This window comes from Anastrepha obliqua, chromosome 2 (genome assembly GCF_027943255.1).
Source record: "Anastrepha obliqua isolate idAnaObli1 chromosome 2, idAnaObli1_1.0, whole genome shotgun sequence".
Taxonomy (NCBI): domain Eukaryota; kingdom Metazoa; phylum Arthropoda; class Insecta; order Diptera; family Tephritidae; genus Anastrepha; species Anastrepha obliqua.
The window spans coordinates 98,328,873-98,346,345 of record NC_072893.1 but is presented as its reverse complement, the minus strand read 5'-3'; the positions used below and the strand labels follow the sequence as shown (position 1 = coordinate 98,346,345).

General features: G+C 35.7%; 1 protein-coding gene across 1 annotated transcript in view; it reads right to left on the bottom strand.

Annotated features, from left to right (window-relative positions):
* The window catches only part of LOC129238287 (uncharacterized), an 88,105-nt gene extending 70,962 nt beyond the window's left edge, over positions 1 to 17,143 (bottom strand). Inside the window, exon 1 of the mRNA XM_054873325.1 lies at positions 17,008 to 17,143. The gene's annotated coding sequence lies outside the window, so the exon portion shown is untranslated. The remainder of the gene's footprint in view (positions 1 to 17,007) is intronic.
* Between the last annotated feature and the right edge of the window lie 330 nt (positions 17,144 to 17,473).

Genomic DNA, 17,473 nt, shown 5'->3' with positions numbered 1-17,473 from the left:
AAGCCGTGTAGTCTTCATCGTTGTCGAGTATAACCTGGCATCTTCTCGGCATGCTTGGAACCAGCTTTTCTGCGTAGCTCGTCGACAAAGAGGAACAGATTTTGCGAACTTGACGCACGAGTTGCTTTAAATCGTGGACTGGCTTTCCAGCGACATGCGTTTTCATAATTCCCCACATATTTTCAATGGAGTTGGTGCCTAGGGACTGGGAAGGCCAGTCCATTACTGTGACGCCATTTTCTTGTTTTGTTTTTTCTCCATATGTTTTTCTGAGAGCAGTAGTTTTGATGATGTGGGACGGTAGGTAATTTTCGCCTCCTTCAGTCGACGTTCGATGGTGTTGATAGTCACATCTATTCCCTTTTTAGCAAGAGTTCTGTATGCTTGACGTAGTCGCAAAGAAGGGTCCCGCTTAAAAAGTTGGACGATCACTTTATCCTGCTTTTTTATCGTCACTCGCTTCAAGCCGCGCTCGGAAAAGTCATCAACATTTTTGTACACTTTATACCGCAGATGCTACATCACAACAATTTTTTTTGATTTTTTAATCACTTTTGCAGTCGAAGCCTAAGATAATTTCGGCCCTTTCGATTGCGTGCATGAAAGTACCGCCTCGAAACGCTTCGCGTGCTTCCCACCGGTTCTTTTTGTTTTGGCACAGACTGTATATATTTGGTCGCCCAAACAGTGATCAAGTTGTGCTACTGTTGAGCTTATAAGGAATACAAACGGCCATTTACTAGTTGCTAGAAATTGTGATACTTGCCTCATTTTACTCAATAAAAAGTGGCGTAAGGCGCTGAAGCTATGCGCTGGATGCTAGACCAGTAGTATTTTCAATGTAATTAAAGCTCTTTTCAAAAATAAGTTGCCGAATATATCTCTATGGATACTGTTCTAAATCCACTCTTAATAAACTCAACACTCCTCTCAATTCAGCAGTTAGGACCACACTAGAGGTCAAAGTTAAGCATTTACCTACTCAATATAAACAGGATCGAAGATCTAAGGTATGTCGCCAACATCTGAACAATATTAAAAAAATTAAAAAACTCCCAAATTCTACTTAACTATACCAACAGATTTAGAGCATTGCTATTATTACAAAAACGTATTCAACACAACTCATAACTCTATTTAGAACAGGCTCAAGGCCAAAGCTAGAGTTCAGAGCTTAAGGGGGAAGTCTACTGTGAATTTTTCAAAAAATCGATTTTTTTTTTATTAGCTTAAAAAATACTTTGAACCCTCTTAAATAAGGTACAATATGTGTTACAGCTGGCTAAATTTTTCTTCGTTGAAATTTCGACCTTTTCCCGAAGCGCTCCAAAGCGCGTACCTGCGGCACATGAAACTTTAAACGCATTTTTCTCGAAACTAAGTTTTTGTATACGGTGTACACGATATCTCGAGTTCTGATAAATGAATCAGCTTAAAAATTTAATTATATATTCTCTGTAATAGTGTCTCTCGTCTGACATAGGATTTTTTTGATATCGTTATTTGTTAAATTGTTATAAACAATAGTAACATCAATTTTAGGCAAAAAAAAAGAAAAAAATTTCAAGAATTTTTTTTTCAACGCCAAAATTTTTTATCGACATAATCCTACGTCAGACGAGAGTCAATACTATGTATATGATAACAATATTTTGTTTTTTTGTTTTAGATCACCGAAACGTAAGATTTCATGTACACCGTTTAGGCACCTAAGAAAAGCGGACCTGCGCTTGCAGAAGGGCCACAGCGGCCATTTTGAATATTTTGACTTACATTTTTTTTTTCAAAAACTTAAATATATAATAAAGATAAGAGTTTAAATAGATTTTATGTACGAGCAATATTTGGTTAGAAATAAAATCCGGAAAATAAGCCTGTTTTTCCCTTGTCTCAGTAGACTTCCCCCTTAAATTGTTCTATAAATAAATAAAAATTATGGTAGATTTCTCAGTCACACAAAAACGATAAAAAAATGTTAAGAAAATTTTTGTAGTTGTTAATACAGATTAAAAACGAATTCCAATATTAAATTTTTGTATTTGTTTGTACATTTTTATTTGATTTATTTGTAGATTTGTTTACCTTACATATACAATTTATTGTAAATATATGAGCTCTAATAAATCGGCAATATGCTAAATTTCGGAAATCCCTTTCTTATCAATGTTTGCGGCTTGAGACGATTCGAGTATTCAGTATAAAATCATGTTGGATAAATTTATTTCATAAGTGTTTTATGTGAATCTATTTATTATTGCAAATATGGTCATCTACTTACTATACTCCTGGGGCACAACTCCAGCTGAAGATGCTGGGGCAATTATGGCCGAGCTCCTATTGCTCTAGTAATACCAAATTTGTCATGGAAACTGAAATTGTTTTTGTTTATATATATTTATATATACCTATTGTTTAGTTTTCATATTTAACCTACCCCTCTTAATGCTGTTGTAATGATCAGCTACATTTGGGAGGCGAATTTTGCTCTATTTATGCTTGGCTATTAACTTGCAAATATCCTATGTTAAAGCTAATATTTTTCGAAACGCTAGGAAATTACCATTTCCTATGCAGATTTGGTATGAACGATTTGAAGGGAAGCGTAGGGAGAGAAGTATAAACTAAAATAGCAGACACATTTAGTGGCGTGTATCTTTCTGTATATGAGTATTTAACTAGCAGCCCAATGAATTCGGAAATCTAAAAAGTTCCGGAAAGTATTTCCTTTCAGCAAAAATGGATCTTCCTTACTTCCTAAAGTGGCCAGAATTTTTCTGCGGGAATTTCTAAGAGATAAACAAATTTATTTTTATTTGTATTCATTGAATAGTATGTTCTAGAAAACATTATCTAGTTTTATTTTCCGGTTTTTCTTCAATCACATAAAATGCAATAATCTCTCCTGCAAAAATGTTCGCTAACAAAATATACACAGATTGTTGGTTGACTAGCAACTAGTCACAAAAAAAATTATATTTCACCGTTGAAAGTCTCTATTTGTCACTGGAGACACTAATTCGACATACCATTTATTTGAATCGGCTAACAGAGTATCCACATATTAGAAATTTTAATAACATACCGTCTGTTCTACATCGCTAGGTACATGTCTATGCGCGTCTTCTCAGCTCAATATTGAAATTTAAAGAAGAAGAAACCCCATAATGTATATTTAAGAAAACTAGCAAACTATTCACTAGCAAATTTTGGTAAAGGACTTAAATCACGGGTGGCAACCTTTTTTATCAACGAGCCAATTTAAATTTTAAATTTTTTTGAAAGGCCAACATAAAATAACACTTATTAATAATTTAGAAAACTTTTCTTATAATAAACATTAGAGTAAACAAATATAAAATTAAAAAAAGTAAAGATTTCATATGCAAAGTTTAATGCAAAATAAAAACAAATTAGATAAAAAGAACAAACAAAACGAATTTACTCACGCAGCTTTCTAATCGTGCATCATTCATTCTTGATCAGCGGTCATTTTTAATTAATTTCATAGTTGAAAATATTTGTTCGCAAACATGCAAACAAACAGACACATCATTTGCTTTGCATTTTTCGTCAAAAGCGGAAATTTCTCAGGGTACACATAAGATTTATAAAAATGTTCGATGTTTACTGAAAAACTGGAAACTGTTGTCTTCTCAGCTTTGAACTTGTGAACTCAATTGATTCGTTGATTAAAATTTCTACATATTGTGCGTATCTTTGAGATAACCTTTTCTTTTTCTAAAAGTGCAAACGATGATGGTTCCATAGTTTTAATTAGCGCTCAAAGCCCTGAATTGTATCATACAAAGTATGAATAAACTGCCCTTTGCATATATTTAGTTCCATATTAAGATCATACGAGTATGCTGAGTCATATCGATAAGCTCGTTTCATTGCTCGTTCTCCATCAGTCGATATACTAATAATCTTTTCTAATAAAATTGAAAAATTTTCGAATACAGACTTCATCGAACAGGTATTTGTCTGTTGTAGTCCCTTGTATTTGAATCAGTGATCTGTGAACACAATTCTTCAGTAATATGAAATTTGTTGTCAATACCACGTAAAAATATAGCGAGTTGCGCTGTATCGCTAATATCGCAGCCAAAAGTGGCAGCAAACTAGACACCCGTCAGATAAAACAAACTTAAATACACTTACAAGGCAATTTAAAGAAGATCTTGTTAATGAACAAAGCACACAATTTAATCGCTATCTCCGTAGTCTAAAGGCGTCAGCAGATTCTGAGTATTCGCTCTGGAAGGCTGCTAGAAATATAAAAAGACATATACTCCAGATACCTGCCCTTAGAATGGAAAATAATGAATGGGCTAAAAGCGACTCCGAAAGAGCAGCGACATTTGCCCGGCACTTAAAAAGAGTACTTACCCCACACTCAATGTCCTCTTCACCCGGTACCCTAGAAAACATAAATTCTATACTAACACAAACCTATCAAATGGACCCACCCATACGTAAATTTTCTAAATTTTAAGTGAAATCTGCCATTAAAAATCTGAACACTAATAAATCTCCCGGCTACGACCTTATTACAGCCAAAGTACTAAAAAAGCTCCCAGAAATAGGAGTTACTCTGTTAACGTATTTATTTAATGCAATTATACTAACTGGAAATTTTCCTGCCCAATGGAAAGTGGTTCAAATTAAAATGGTCCTCAAACCTGGCGAAAAACCAGATTCAGTTGAATCGTATCGTCCAATAAGCCTTCTACCAATCACTTCCAAACTTATGGAATGTCTTATTCTTAAAAGACTGTTTCCGATAATCGAAGAACGAAAAATAACACCCAATCATCAGTTCGGTTTTCGAAAAGAACACAGCACTATACAACAAGTTCATCGAATTGTTGAATACATTCACAATGCAATCGAACAAAAACATACTACACTGCAGCGTTCCTCGACATTGCCTAAGTTTTGACAGGGTATGTCACGACGGTTTGCTCTACAAATTTAAAACCACCTTCCCTATAAACTTCTATATACTTATAAAGTCTTATCTTAATAACCGAAATTTCTTCGTCAAGGAAGGATCTCATCTCTCCGATCTCTGCGAAAGTTCAGCGGGCGTTCCCCAACGAAGCGTAGTGGGGCCAATATTCTACCTACTCTACACATATGACTTACCCGAAACTGAAGGAGTAACTATAAGCACATTTCCTGATGACACTGCTTTACTAGCAAGTGACACTTTTCCGCAAGCAGCTTCTTCTAAACTACAAAAGAGACAAAATCAACCAATGGCTCAAAAAATGGAGAATAAAGTCCAATGAAACAAAATCAGTACAAGTCACATTCACTCTTAAGCGAGACACTTGCACACCCGTCAAACTAAACGATATGGAAATTCCACAAAGCAATGAAACGAAATATCTAGGAATGAATCTAAATAGAAAATTAACGTGGAAAACACATATATTCTCAAAAAGAAAAGTACTTGGTATTAAAATCAGGGACCTTCACTTGCATTTAAATTGTCATTCCCAAGTTTCTGTCGAAAGCAAATTGCTCTTATACTCAGCAGTTCTCAGTTGGGGCACTGCGGCAAACTCCAATATCGAAATTTTACAACGATTTCAGTCAAAAACATTAAGAATGATCACCAACTCACCCTATTATATTACAAACTCGCAAATACACCGTGACCTTCAAATATCCACTGTTATGCAAGAAATAGAGAAATAGCCACACTCTCAGGCTCTTAGCTCACTCTAACTCCTTAATAACGGAAATGCTAGCAAATCCCATCGCTTTCACCCGACTCAAAAGAAAATCCACCACAGATCTCCTCTTTTAGTGGGAAAAACTGAAATGGGTTGTACCACTGGGTGCATCCCATAAACGACTGAAATTCTCTAGCTGCTAGTTTAAGTTATTCTACAAATATTGCTTAATGTATGTATACAGCTTGCAATAAAAGTGTTTAAAAAAAAAAAACAAAAAAAAAGAATTTTGCGTTACATCAAGGGTACCTTGCAACAAGGTTTACTGTACAAAAAGACTGGTGCAGATTTATACGGTGTAGTCGATGCCGATTGGGGCGCAAATTCAGCAGACAGGCGATCTTACTCAGGTTTTCCGTTTATATTCGCCGGATCGTCTATAAGCTGGGAAGCGCTTTCGCAACTATAAGCAAGAGAGATAATAATTACATTTTGTTATTAAGATTTCTTTTCTGTTGGAACATTTGACCCCTGGTAAGCAAAGATTGATTTGAACGGTATCCGGTCATTTTCCCGAATCGAATTTCCCGAATGCCGCTGGCGCGAATGTCTAAAATTCCGAATAACCAAAATCCCGAATGCCATTTTCCCGAATGCCAGTTTCCCGGATCCATTTTCCCGAAAACCAATTTCCCGAATAACTAATTTACCGAATATTTTTTGAGGTGGCTATTCTCAATTCATGTGCTGAGGTATTCCCGGATGTACAAATCTCTTGCTGCTTTTTCCACCTTGGTCAATCCATCTATCGCCGTGTTCAAGCCGAAGGACTCCAAGCAACTTACAATGACCCGCTAAATCGAGATTTGAAGAGAAGTGTGCACATGATGTTGTCTTTGGCTTATGTTCCCCCAGATGACGTTAAGCCTAATTTTCAGTTGCTTTTAATTAATTCACCAGATGAACTTCGTCCTGTCCTCGATTATTTTGCTGAAAATTACGTTCTAGGACGACCAGCAAGAGGCCGTAGAAGACAGATTTTGCCTCAATATCCAATCGAATTGTGGAATCAACATGAAGCTGCTCTCCAAGGAGCTTGCAGAACGAACAACGTCAGCGAGGGGTGGCATAACCGATTCGCGATAGTAGTGGGAAAACACCACCCAGATTTGTACTCCCTTCTGACAGAAATACAAAAAGAGCAAGCCGATACAGAGTGTGCTATTGCGGAGTTAAGTTTAGGGAGATCGGTAAGAGCTGCACCAAAGAAGAAATGGTATCAGCTTCAAAGCAGAGTCCAAGCGATCACAGCTTCCTACGATAATTATAGAAGAGAAAACAGAGTATTGGACTATTTAAAAGCAATTTCTTATAATATTGTGCTCTAATTGGTTTACAAATATGTATATGTTCACTTTTACAAAAATTTATTGCAGTAAATCCTTTATTACTAAAAAAAAAAATTTTATTTTTCGGGGACATAGCCATTCGTGAAACTGGCATTCGGGAAAATGGCATTCGGGATTTTGGTTATTCGGAATTTTAGACATTCGGGCCAGCGGCATTCGGGAAATTCGATTCGGGAAAATGACCGGGAATCGATTTGAACAACTTTAGCTACTTTTACAAAAGCAGTCGAAAACATAGCCTGGGAAACTATCAACGGGGGAAGCACTTTGGAACGTCATGCACGACTGGTCATAAAACTGATATTTCTCGACAAGGCAGAGACCGTAAGATATACTGATCACATTGCGCTGGTACTTATTGACCAACGGTTAGATCACCTGGAAGCAATTTTAACGATGCAGCAGCGAGAGTACAGCGATGGCTCTGCCCAGAGAACCGAGGAGGTGCTCATAGATGTACGGAAGCAAAAACGGGTTATGAGGATTACAGTTAGTTGGCACGAAATGTTTTCACAGAAGGCGATTAAATATCTCGGAGTCATGCTTGACACGAGCCCAAGCTTCAAGCATCATCTGGCAGCACTTAATTGTAAGGCGGTGGCTGTCAATGGCACGCCGTTGTCAGCTGGCTGACAGCATTTCACGTTTCAGTGAAGAACGAGCAGTGCGAAACCAACCGTCAGTTGGTCCAGTAGCGGTGGGTACGTGCGTGGGATGCTGCGAAACGTGTAAAAAAATTTTTTTAACAAATCCTTTAATACCGGCTGAAATTTTTTTTTGTGTATTGTTGACATTTAGTAGAATAAAAAAAATAGTCAGCTGCGCCGTGAAGGGGGGGAAATACATCAGCTGAACAGACGAACTTGTAAAATAAATTAAAAAGTAAAACTACTTTACGCCGATTGAAATTTTTTTACATAATTTTGGACACATATGAAAATATAATAATGATGGTCAGCTGCGTTTATAGCGATGGGAAGACCGTCAGCCGAAGCAAGAATGTATCATTGCGTTCATACATCTCGGTGGCGCGTGGAATTTTCAATGCGGTTGGTGCGAAGGCACCTTTGATAATGTGTTTGACATTTTGATTTGAAAAGGCAATTTTTACAAAGTTATGGTGTTAACTTAATGTTCAGTTAGTTTCTGACTCTCTAACCACTACTTATCCCGTTGACATACTTCTAACTATTTCATCACACACAACGTAACGTTAAATATTTCGTTCCTTCCCCTGTCGCAATACACACATTAAAATGGCTAAATTTATCCCAAGAAGGTATTGCGCGAAGGAGCATTCATTGCAGCACTACAACTTTTTTGAAAGTTTTGCCCTATTGCCTTTAATAACACTGGCACACAAAAAAAAAGTTGTCTATACACCGGGCGCCACCTATCTACGGGCATGTTTTTCGACCCTCTGAATATGAATTTCAAGTCAGTTTGGGCCGTCCAGCCTTCAATTTCGAGTAAATTGCAAAAAACCCCAAAAAATTTCGAAAATTCGAATAAAATAGCAAAAAATGGATAAAATAGCAGAAAATTGCTGCTGAAAAAATGGAAAAAAATCGTTTAAACACAATTAAAAAAATTTATTGTATTGTTTATGATGAAAATGACGTATAAAAAGAATTAGAAGAATGATTTTCCTAACTTTCAAACTGTTGTCCGGTGGTATCGAACTCTATCATTTTTAAATGATCTACGGAGAGGATTTCTCTTTCATTTGTTATCATTTTTTGGTATATCTCTTTTGAGTGTCCAGAAATAGTCTGCCATCATGTTGATATGCCAATTTCCTTGATACCTAGTCTCTATTTCACTTATGTCTTGATGAACACGTTCTCCCTGTTCTTCACTGTACTCCCCAAGATTCTCAGGAAAGTCGTCGATGTGAGAAGCTAGGAAGTGTAATTTTAGATACATTAAGTCCTGTAATTTTAACTTTTATTATTTCCTAAAAAGTTATGACACACATTTTTTAAACTTACCCAAGCTGCTCTCTCCGTATCATTCATTCCATAAAATTAGCATCCTGAAATAGAGTTCTAATTTGGGGTCCATTAAAAATTCCCTCTTTTAATTTGACATCACTTATCGCCGGAAACTTTTCTCTCAAGTACTGAAAACAATCACCATCCTTGTCCAGAGCTTTGACATACTGTTTCATGAGACCTAATTTGATGTGAAGTGGCGGTAGCAGATAGCTTGAAGGCTGAATTAATGGTCTTCGTATTACATTTTGAGTACCGACATTTAATTGCACTCTCGTAGGCTGTTCTTTTTTCACATAGTGATTCTTTCTGTCTGTGCTATCCCACAAACATAGATAGCAAAGATATTTTGTGCATCCTGATTGTTGGTTTAAAGGAAGTGTTGCGATTTTGAGATCCCCGCAAATTTTCCATTGGTGTTCTGAATACTTTATCTTATCCAATACAATTTCCAAATTTTCAATTCATTTTCAAATACTTTACGACGTAAGCTACAGCCGGCAACGGTGACTAAACTTTTCGGTGATTTAACTTTTGCCTCATCAATTTTTCCAAGGCTTTTGACTTGTGGTGGTTTCGTTTCTAAAAAAAAATGTTGCCCTTCCACATTGCTTAATTCGTTTACTTCTGTACTCAACCCTGTCAAAATGCATTGTCAGGAAAGAACACAAAACACGGCCCTGCTTTATCAATCAGCTGACTTATAACTGATTTATACGAGACAATAATAAATTAATTCGCGTTAGAAGTTTTGAGATGAAGCAACCAAAAATGGAACTAGAAAGCCCAAGCTGCAGGAAAATAGTTACAGATAATTAAATAAACAAGTGCAAATTGAACTTGCATTTAATGATTAATTTTATTTTCATAGTATAGACAGAAGACGAAACCAGGCTGCTGAATCCAGTTGAACCTCTTGGATCGATACGCCTCCTAGGTCTCTTAAAGCATTTAAACTGCATGAAGGATATGTGGATGAAGATTCTCTCAAGAATATGTATATTGGCATAGTTTGGAAACAATGCAAAGAAATGCCGAATCTTTGTCGTTGATGGAAAGGAAAAAGGCAGCAGTTGATACCAATACCAGTTAAGGAGCTAAGCGACACAAACTATAATTTGAAGAGGAGTTGAAAACCCTAAGGTTATATGTGAAGCTCCCTCCGTTAAATCCTGTATCGTTGCCTCCGGTGTGCCGCAAGAATCTGTGCTTGGTACCATTTTGTTTAGTTTTTGTCAATGATGTATTCTCTGTATCCCAGTATGGCAATTAACCTACTTATGCTAACGACATTCAATTGTACTTGTATTTGTCTAGTCATGTTCGTCTTGTTGGATGTTTTAAAATAAGAAATGTCTTGTCTGCAATTTCGCAATGGGCAAATGATTATTTGATTTCCTTCAATAGTGCAAAGTCATATGTATTGCCTACTAAGAATCGTGTAGTACATGTAGTACCACACCTATTACATCAAGCACAGAGAAAAAAAATTCAGAAAATTAATGTTTCTTTCAATAATGTTACACGCAATGTTTATGACCTCGAAAAATATGAGCACATCTCCTTCCGGAGAAACGAAATTCTCGATTATAATAAAATTCAAAACATCAAATGAATTAAATCTGGTAGACAACAAAGCCTTATTAACACAAAATATTCCTATTAGTCCTCTTTGAGGATGTTTTTCGGCAATGTTTTGTGGCTCCGGAATTTTACTCCTGGTTCTGTTAAGGCCGCGATGTACTGGTATAAGTACAGGGGTAAATATTTACAAGGTTTTTAGAGGTTAGGTTTTCAAGTTGGCACTACTTTTTTCGTAGATGGTCTTTTTGACAGCTGTCACTTTATTTATGCTCAGTTTGGTTTGCCATTTCATAATGAATAGACTTACACCTGATCAAGCGCGAAAATTTTGTTCAGCGATGAAGCTCACTTTTGGTTGAATGGGTATGTCAATAAGCAAAATTGTCGCATTTGGAGTGAACATAATCCACAAGCCATTGCTGAGACGCCGTTACATCCTCAAAACATCCTCCTGTGCTCTATGGGCAGAGGGAATCATTGGTCCATATTTCTTTAAAAATGAAGCCGGCCATAATGTTACAGTCAATGGAGAGCGCTATAGAGCCATGATTAATGACTTTTTCGTGCCTGAATTGGACGATGTTGATGTGGACGACCTTTGGTTCCAACAAGACGGCGCTACATGCCATACAGCCAACGCAACAATCGATTTGTTGAAGGAAACTTTTGGTGAGCGCATTATCTCGCGCCGTGGACCTGTGGCGTGGCCTCCAAGATCGTGCGATATAACACCGCTGGACTATTTCTTGTGGGGCTATGTGAAGTCGCTTGTCTACGCAGATAAGCCCGAGACGATTGACGTCTTTGAAGAGAATATTCGGCGCGTTATTGTTGACATACGGCCCCAATTGCTGCAAAAAGTGGTCGAAAATTGGGCCTCTCGGCTGGAATTTATTCGAGCCAGCCGCGGCGGCCACTTGCCCGAAATCATTTTTAAAACATAATGGCAAACCCTTATCTTTATAATAAAGCTAAATTCTTGGCCATAACATTAAATTATATACGTTTTATTTCATCTTGGAAACCTTGCCTCTAAAAAAAACACCCTTTATATGCATGAATGCGATTGCAACTCTGCTTTTTTCTTCTCCCTATTTCCTTCTTTTTTCGACCTGCTCAGTTTCTATAATACAAGGAATATTTTGATTTAATGCGAGCTGATGTATTACAAAAGTCTGAAAAGCCTTACGAATACAACCTATAAAAATAAACCAAAGATAAAAACAATTTGGGCAGGGAAAAAACTATATATTTATGGGATTACAATATTGCAAAATTAGATTTATTCATGGCCTAAGAGTGAGCCGTGTAGTCCTCTTGAATCCCAATAGTTTTTTGTACTCATTCTTTGTCTACCTTATCACAAGTTTTCTTGAGTTTCTCATTGCGAACTGTATAAATAAAGCAGTATATTTTTACTATATTCACCTCTACATCTATTAGGAGACACTCGATTGACGTTTGAGTTCCATTTTCCGAGCGAGAACGACGTTGCCATTTTTTTGTATTTCCCACTCATGATAAATGAATGAAGGTAATACTGAAACGATCTTCCTCATGAAAAATCTCAAAAATTATACAAAAAGAATAAACATAAATTCGAAACCCTGTAAATAAAACTTTATAAAAGTATTTATGTTTTGAACTATTATTATTATTTTGAACCAACGTAACAGTTTCGGAAGTTACTGTATGCAATGCAAAAATATTGACGAAGAGTTATCATAGCGGTTGTTGGGACAACTTAAAATATTCCCAGAAATATTTTGTTTTCCCTATATATACTTCCGAAATGCAACATTCAGTTAAGGTCGTGTCAAAACAAGTCTGTCAAAATGTACAACTATTTGCGTTCATATATAACTGCATCGTGGTATTTGTCCAGTTTTTTTTTCAATTCTCAATTTAAATTTTTTATAGTCTAGGAGTATTTGCTTTTCAATATGAATTTTTTTTATTTTTAGTCTTTTATTTAAATTTGTTTATACTCGTTTTGGAATTTTCATTAAATTTGTTTTATCATTCTCCCTCTTGAAGTGGTCGTCTCTTGAATTTTTATTATCGTTTGCATTGTTCTTACTCACCTTTGTTTATTGTATTCCGCTTTTCATATTAGGTTTGTCGAGTGATTTTAAGCTCTTTTGATTTACATTACTTTTATATTTACCCACACCCACAAATAGTAAATAATTTCGCTGCGTGCAAATATTTTATATATTCCATGATTTTTGAGGCTTTTATATATTATAATTTGTTATGTTGTAGGCTGTTATTTTAATTGCTGTTGGTTTATAACATTTGAACTGAAATTGTTTAATTTGTATTCATGCATAAAATTAAAAAATAATCTTTTGATGATGAACAGAACCAATAATTTAGTTATGCACACGATACGTAACGGCCGCCGCAACCGAATGTGTTGGGGCGTGACTATCATTCAAAGGTGGGCAGGTTTGTGCAAGAAACACCAAATAATAGAAAACGTTTTTTCCAATAGCGGTCATCCCTCGGTAGGCAATGGCAAACCTACGAGGGTATTTCTGCCATGAAAAGCCTCCTCATGAAAAACCATTTGCCGTTTGGAGTCGGCTTCAAATTGTAGGTTCCTCCATGTGTGGAGGAGCATATATGTACATATATTTCGGTTAAAAATGGAACGGAATGGTGAGTCCAAAGTTAAGTTATGCACCAGTCGTCCTTTTGAAATGAGTATAGTGCGATAGCATATGGAATCTACGGCAAGTTGATTTTTTCCGCAGGGCGGGTTGCTCTTTTCTAGACAAGGTACCAGAGTACACTAATTATAGACATTTTAATTTGTAGGAATGGCTTATTAGAATTTTGTTAATTTGCATACATGTTGTAATAAGTATTCCCGATGTATTTTTGTACCTTGAATACAAATAATAAACGTGTCGATTTGTGAAATATATTTTAGAATATTGCTTTTACTCTATATCTCAGCTTTTGCCTTTTTGGCCCTCGTCTCCTTTTACTCGTAAACTTAGGAGTCAAACTTAAACTTGTCGGCTAGCGTAGTGCTAATGCACAAAATATTAGTGTGTGTTTTTGTGTTTATATTTTAATGCCACAAAACAATATTTTAAAATATTAATCGTTGTCTCGAAACTACTGACGATACTTAAGGCGTTTCTCAATATCTGGTTAATATGGATTTATCCGGCGGTAACTTAGTTATGACTTCAAACGACAATTTCGTTTTCATTAAGTTCTGGTTAGCTGACATCGATTTAGTATTGAATACTTTATTGCAGTGACCGCAGAGACTATTTACAATATACTCGTGTGCCATATTAAATTTGTGCTGACTGTTGATTTTTGGTATCAAACAAACTCGTAGACAATGAGAGTTAAAGATTGTAACATCAGAACGATGATTGAAAATTTAGTCGTAACGTATAAAAAGTGGGCGTAGTTTTTAACCGATCTCAATAATATTTATGTCGGATCTAGAAAACGTGTTTGGGTAAGTTTGATTAACTCATTATCGTTATATACGCATTTACCCGAAAGTACATACATAGGTATGGCGCAGCCCAATTTTCAAAAATTTTCTACTTCGTTATTTATTTTGGGGGCTCATTATTTGTGGTGTTCATTTTAGTTTAAACACCACAAGTAACAGGTCTTGCTTTAAAGATACACATTATTTTATATGCTTCTAAGTTTTCGCTTAAATAGGCTTTATTTTAATGTATTTGGTGTCATCAAATTTATTTATTTATTTATTTTAAAGGCTTAAATAACAATAGAATTGCTAAATAAACAAAAAGATAACGCAGCGCTAGCAACGGAGGCTTTCAGCTGGCTGGTGAAGAATTCCTGGTTTATATACGTCGTAGAAGATCAGAGTCCTTCAGAAATTTATAGATTTTCGAAATGTTCTAATCGGAAGGGTTAATTAATAGCGATAGTGCATCATGACCGTCAAAATTCTGCTGCCTTTGTCTATCTAGTCCAGGGCAAAAGGCTAACAAGTGCAGGATACTGACTGGAGTATTACAAAATGGACACAGGCTTGGTTGCTTCCCTTGCAGTAGATATGCATTGGTGATTACACTGTGACCAATGCGTAGGCGAGTATATGGCGTAGTATAGTTAGATGGGAGGGATGATAGATAAGTTGGTTTAGTACGATTAGGATTAATCCTGGAGTAATGGTGGCTATAGTGAAACCAGTCAGCTACTAGTTTGGTTTGCCTATGCTGCTTTATAAGTCGATAAACATCATTTTTACATAAAAGATTTGATGTGATCGTAGGAGTAATGCTCATATCCTTGGCAGTATTATCAGCGATTGTATTGCCGTTGATGCATGAATGCCCTGGTACCCACAAATCAAATTACTTTTAGTTATTATTTAAACTATTATTATTATTAACCCTCCGTTGGGCATTTTGGTCTGGTCACATTTCTATTATAGCTAACGACTTGAGCTAACAGGTAGCTTCTTACAATTTTATTTTCTATCGATTTGTGGGCATAACCTTTTAAAAAGGATCCTCAAACAGGACGAAAAAAGTGTTTAAAAAGTTACACCTTCGGTTGGGCACATCGGGTTTGGCTGAACCCCGATACAAATGTATGGAAATATAACGCTTTTTGAATATTCTACTTACTTTTTTCTTATTTTTCATAGTAAATCCATATTTATACTATCTTCTACGGCCATTTAGCTCCCCTGCACATATGCAAACCGGTTGCAAACCTTTGTCCTTTTTTGTGCACTGGCTGTATACACATATTCTGCGTCGTTTCTATTTCTCAGTCAGTCAGCAAGTTAGTGCTAAAAAAAAAGTAATTTAAGCGCAAAATAAAGCATCATAATGCGCAATGAAGTGGAGTGCATTTACGACACAAGTTCAAGTGGACACAAGTGAGTCTTACCATATAACCGACTTTTTTCGTCCTGGAAGTACAGGTGAGCATAACGAACCGATAAAGCTGCTCCCATTCCTAATACATGGTATCTTGAATGAAAACTTCAAGGATAATTATGATCCGTATGAAAATATTACTATTGACGAACAGCTATTTCCCTATCGAGGCCGAACTAAATTCACACTATATATGTATTCCATATATGGTCCCCTTAGTATTAAAATAGCCTATAAATTTTTTGATGTTTTGAGAAAATGAATTTCAAACTTTTTGTCGAAAGTAACTCTCACTCAAATCTCGTTATGTCTGTAAATAGTTATTATTTTTTGACTGACGTTTTGACCCACTTTGTGGAACTAGAATTTGACAAAATTTTTACCACATATAAAATCGACGATGGAGAATCCAAAAATTCAATAAAAAAATAATAGCCTATGAGCACATAGGCTATTGTTATACTAAGGGGACGATATAATTCGCGCTTACACTCGTTTTGGGTGCTTGGCCGAACTCCTCCTCCTATTTGTGGTGTGCATCTTGATGTTGTCCCACAAATGGAGGGACCTACAGTTTTAAGCCAACTCTGAACGGCAGATATTTTTTTATGAGAAGCATTTTCATGGCAGAAATACACTCGGAGGTTTGCCATTGCCTTCTGTCATTTGGTGTTTCATGCACATAGTGGCTTTTAAATGCAGACCCTATCGAGTAGTACTCACGCACAAACCAATTTGGCATGGAAAACCTCTGCGTCAGAATATACCTACATATGTATTATTCAGTTTGATCTCAATATTTCTCTCCCAATAAGATATCGCTAATTTTACAGTGTTTTTACAATGTTTTTGTAAAAGTAGTAGTAATAGTAGTGAGTAGTAAAAAATAAGGTCGACCTGTTTTTGAGTATTTGCGAACTCGAAAATCTGCTGTTGCCGCCATAATGTTTCAAATACTAAAAAAATAAAAAAATTCTTCTGCCGAAGAAGTCCGAAGATTTCTTGCTCTTTTTATGTTCGGTATATACATATATTTTTTGTTGAGGAAATATTTAACAAATGCAAGCAAACGAACAATACAATCTAAATACTGAAATGAAACATCATTGAGGACTGATATTAAAAAATATAATAATACAGTAACACGGTAGAGAAAAACATCTGTCTAAAACCAAATCGGACTTAATCAAAAAATCTTTTGAGAATTAAAATAAGACCATAAACTAAGGTACCCTTAAAATGGTTACTGTATAAAAGGTTCTAACCATTGATAATTAATTTTAGGCAAAGATTTTACATTTTTTTTATGATTTTAAGCATATGTTTTTATTTTTATTTTATTTATTTTAACTACAAATATTTATGTATTACGAGTGAAACGTAGTATGTTTCTTCAATGGCTGCGTACACATGCACATGCACATATATGTAAACTCACTTTATCAATCAAATCATTCAGGCATTCGATTAACATTTAAACCACACTCTACATTCAGCATGATTTTTATATTTGCACTCAACCAGCTGGCTATTTAATTTTGTTTTATACACATTTTTCGTTATTTGAATTTACATTTTTATGTAAATTATTCTTTGTATGCAATTTTGTTTCACTTCTCTCCCGGTAAAATAACTTTCCACCCAAATTTAAGATTTTGATTCATTTTACATATTTTTTTTTGTTTTACACAAATATATGTATCTTCGAGGATTATGTCTAACCAGCCCGACAAAACGACGGAATCATTGCGCGTGCAGCCATCGACTGCCTGCTGCCAGCACTTCGTTGTTTGCATGTTATTCGGTATTGGAGAACAACAGTAATAGGAAACGGCATTTCGAGAGCACTAGCAGCAGCTAAAGAAATTTATGTGGCGTTAAACTGAAACTGTTAATATTACGTT